Genomic DNA, 4707 nt, shown 5'->3' on the forward strand with positions numbered 1-4707 from the left:
CACGTGTAGGCTGCCATAGTCCTCTGCTCACGTTTCCTCTGTAGTCAAATGTGGTTGGAGGAACATGAGTACTCATAATCTATCTTGTTCTCTTTTTCAACAGTTGACATTTTAGAGCACCAGCCTTTTGATGTTTTAAAAAAAGACATTTTAGAGTATCTTCAAAAAAACTTTCTGTTTTAGAATTTTCAAAACTCTATATTTGAAGTTTCAATGTGTTTTTTTCCAAAAATAAAGTTTCAAATTTAACTTCAAAACTATTTGTATTTTATTCTATGGTACTTGTATTTATCATAATTAAGGTAAATCCATAAAAAAATTATAAATAACTAACACATATATAAAATATTACAGAAATATTAATTAATAAAATCTTACACTAAAAGATAAAATTAGAAATAGAAATATATAATAAAAATTAAACTACAAACAAAATATCACAGTATTTCATTAAATTTGAAATTTTGAAGTTTCTTTTTGGAAAGCAAAAAAGTCTATATTTGTAATTATAAAGTTTCTTTTGGAAATGCTCTTAGTGAAAGATTCATCATTTAATCTATTTTATCTTGTTTCTTATGTTATTTGAATAAATCTTGCTATCTAAACGTGATTAAACGTAAATCAACAATGAATTTAAGATTTATCATGTGGATTAATGTGTAGACTCTCTTGAAATCTATAGATTAAGGTGTGTAGGGTGATTGAATGAAGGTGTTTAGTATTAATTCTACTTGTTTTTTTGTTATTTAAGTTTTTTAATGCTTGATTGGAATTGATCACTCTCAATCTTGATTCTAAGTTGTATATTGCACTGAAGGTTTATGATGAAATGCTTGACTGAACTTAAATATGGTTTAGCTTGATGTTTGATGCATGATTACATATAAATTTTTACTTTGGAAAAGAATTGGTCTATCTTTATGTTTTGAACTTAAAGAAGCTTGTTTATTATTATCTTGCCATAAAAAGTCAACTTTATTATAGAATTATTCTATTTTGAAATAAAACTTGAAATATTACGTTGAAAAAGCTTTAAGAAAATAACTAGCTCAAGTTATGTATTTCAAATCTTCATTATCAAAAGCAAAAGGAAAAAAAAAGAAAGTATCTATTTAAAAATCAGGTGGCATCTCTTTTGATTATTTTTATCGAACCACTGGGAATATACTAGTTATATTTCAGTTTTAATATAAACTAGATTTTGACCCGCCCTTAAAAAGGGCGGGTATATTTTTTGTTGGAAAATTATTTTACGTAATAAAAATTATGCTTTTTGATAAGTTATATATTTTAACTTTTATGAAATTTATCTTAAATTTACTTATACGACTTGTTTTTGTTATTTTCAATATGAGTAAATTTTAGAAGACTCTAAATAATTTTAACCCGTAATATGATTTTATTTAAACCGAAGTTAAACTTATTTTACACTGATTGTTTTTAGTTTAAATAAAATATTTTATATCTTCAATACTCTTGTATTGAAAAAGTTATTTGTACGTTTCAAAATATTTTCTATAATTTTATTAAATTTAGTTTTTATTTTAAATGAAAGTATTTTTAAGGAGTTGAGATAATTCAGACCCGTATTATGATTTCGTTGATTTAATCATTTGTTATTTCAACTTGATTTTATTTTGAAGTTTAATTTAATAAATGCTTTCAAATAATTAATAATGTGAAAGATTTTTTGGAAATATATGGTATAATCATTTAGGAAACAAAATTGTCAAAAATGTTAAGAACTAAATTATATTAAATATTCTTTAATGTAATTGCAAAATAATGACTTTTGATTGGTTACAAATAATGTTAAAAAGGTATAGACAATTTTTGTAATTATTTAGAAATTTCAGGAGCAGATTCATAAACAATCATCTGCTTTAATAGTATATATTAGATTTGAAGAATTAGATAGATATGTGACTAGGGCTGCGTTTTCTAATCACACTGGTCGGACAAATCTGAACCAATTTGGCCCCAGAAGTAATCAGATAGATGTGAACGTAAAACTTCAGGACAAAATTTCATGATGATACAAAGAATCTTCTTTCATGCACTTGATATTTCATAAAATTAAGCTGTAGTAATCTTGTCTTCTTTGAATCCGTGTACCTAACGCTATTCATATATATATATATATATATATATATATATCATAAAAAAAACTAATTATCTAAATGTTTAATTGTTAAATTATCATTTTAAATATTCGATTAATCATTCCAATCTGCTTATAATAAATTACTTACATTTTTATAGTTAAACTAATAATATTTATTTTGTGTGGATCATATGAGTTTTGTTTCTGCTGTACACTTTTAAAGTGAAGTTCATTTGAGGAAAAAGGTAAAATAAAATAAGTGGAGAAGCTATGAGGATACGTCCAGAAGAGTCCATGTTACTTCACAAGCTCCTCTTTCTTTGTCTCTCAGGTATTTTCCCAAGAACACAGCTTTATAATTTTCCAATGGGCTTGTTTTCTCATGTCATCCTCCGAATCATTCCCCTTATCATCAAAATCAGTCTGATTAATTTTATGTATATCTGCATTTTGTGGATATCATACTCAGCATAATAAAGCTAAGTAGTCATAGAATCGCAAACAAAGAAAAATTTAGTGAGTGATTAAATAACATATAATTAAGTCCTCTCAGTATGTTAAAGTAGATGTTCCAGACTCCATTTTTTGTTTATTACGATAGATGCTTCGTAATTACTCTGCGAACATATTTTATGCATAGTTAGGGTATATTATGAAATTTCTCTGCAAACATTCAGTGCCGGCTTAGTATACCGGACGGGCAGTGCGACCGTCCTAGGGCCCACTCCAATTTTTAATTTTTTTTCGTTTTTTTTCTTTTATAAACATATGTATATTAGAATTAAATTTAAATAATGTTATAAAATATAATAATATGTAACATACTAATCAAAAACAAAGAAAATAATTTTTTACTTTTGTTTTAAAAATAAATTTGATAATAATTAAAATACTAAAGATTAATACTAATAGAGCCCAAAATTTTTGTTTTTGTCCAAGAGCCTACATGGATGTTGAGCCGGCCCTGCAAACATTGTTTGATTAACTGACTATTGACTGTTTCTACTAGTATACATATGTATATACAGCCATATTCCTTTTTTGTTCAATAGTCATAATTTTTTACTGTATCAATTCTAGAGTGCTCAAATTTAGATGTAATATAATATACATATTAACCTAATATTCTCTTCCTTTATTATTCAATTAGATAAATCGCTGTTGGTGCTTATATTTTTAATATATGGTAGGAGTCGTCTTCATATTTAGATGTTAAAGGATTTTCTTGATTGTTCAATTTATTTCCGGGATCTTTTGATTTAGTAATATTTTCCTGTCTACGTAATAATTTATTAGGATAGATTTCTTTATTGATGTCAAGAATTCTTACTCTGTCTGCTAAATTAGTAGCATTATTTAAACCAATCGTCTTTTTAATTTTTATACTCTCTTCGTATAATTTAAATAGTGTTTAGAAGAAAAATATTTGTTTCAAAATAACTGATGTTATCATTATCCTAAATAGAATTTAATATCATTTGAATTTTGTGATAAATATACTAAGTTTTTTATTGGTTGATTTAGTTTTATTTAATGATAGTTATATGTAACCAAAATAAATTGTATAGAATTTTGTATTTTCTATCCATGTGTAAAAACTTAAAAACCATTTAAAATGATACAGATGAAGTATCAGCTATCTTGTATTCTTTCCATTTTATATTAGTTCTTATAGAAAAGAAAAACAGTCTTCTAAATTTTGATGTAAAATTTTTATTTGGAAATATCTAAAAGTACATATTCATAACTAATAAAATGTAAAATAAGTAGAAGCTCAAGACTCAACATTTCCCTACAACATGAATTCTATTACAATTTATTAATTAGCAAAATTCATCGTGTAATTCATTCTCTATAGAGAAAAACAGGGAAACTGAGAATACAGTAGTTTTCCTGTGGCGTAACACGTTGCAGGTTATTGGTTGTCGTATGTATTCAGACGCACACTCTTCTATAGTTCTCATCTCAAGTCTATTTATTTAAAAATGACAATGTGTAGAACATAAAATCTGTATTTGCAATTTCATTTTCGGTAAAGAAAAATGTGATTGTTTACTATGTGTCTACTAAACGAACGGTGCTCTGTTCTGACCACAACTTTGGTCGTGTTTTTCTTTTCTTGAATAACTGGGAGATGATTAAAATCTGTATTTGTAATTTCATTTTCGGTAAAGAAAAATGTGATTGTTTACTATGTGTCTACTAAACGAACGGTGCTCTGTTCTGGCCACAACTTTGGTCGTGTTTTTCTTTTCTTGAATAACTGGGAGATGATTTAGAGCACCTCCATCCCAGTGATGGAGGCAGCTTCTTTAAATTTCAATAAAATAAAGAAAATATTATGAGAAAAAGATATGGGTTGTTAAAAAGCAGTGGTTCAAATTCCACAAAATACTTTACTTCCACATTTCTGATTTTAGATTGGTTTACATTTTTTTATTTGAAAAGTAAATATAAGATAAAAAGAAAATAATAACATTGATATAAAAGTAATAAGAAATTTAGAAAAAAGTACCAACCGATAAGGTTGGTAATACCCAAGCATAATATAAATCTACTTTCTTAAACTATCTCTAACCCAAATCTATTATTTTTTCTATAAT

At 25.9% G+C, this 4707-nt stretch overlaps 1 long non-coding RNA gene across 1 annotated transcript; it reads left to right on the plus strand.

The window, feature by feature from the left end:
- The first annotated feature begins 2294 nt into the window (after nucleotides 1-2294).
- LOC130512286 (uncharacterized) lies at nucleotides 2295-4298 on the plus strand. Its single transcript, XR_008945819.1, has 2 exons — nucleotides 2295-2435; nucleotides 3963-4298. It is a non-coding gene; the product is annotated as an uncharacterized LOC130512286 (long non-coding RNA).
- The last annotated feature ends 409 nt before the right edge of the window (nucleotides 4299-4707 follow it).

This window comes from Raphanus sativus, chromosome 1 (assembly GCF_000801105.2).
Source record: "Raphanus sativus cultivar WK10039 chromosome 1, ASM80110v3, whole genome shotgun sequence".
Classification (NCBI taxonomy): Eukaryota; Viridiplantae; Streptophyta; class Magnoliopsida; order Brassicales; family Brassicaceae; genus Raphanus; species Raphanus sativus.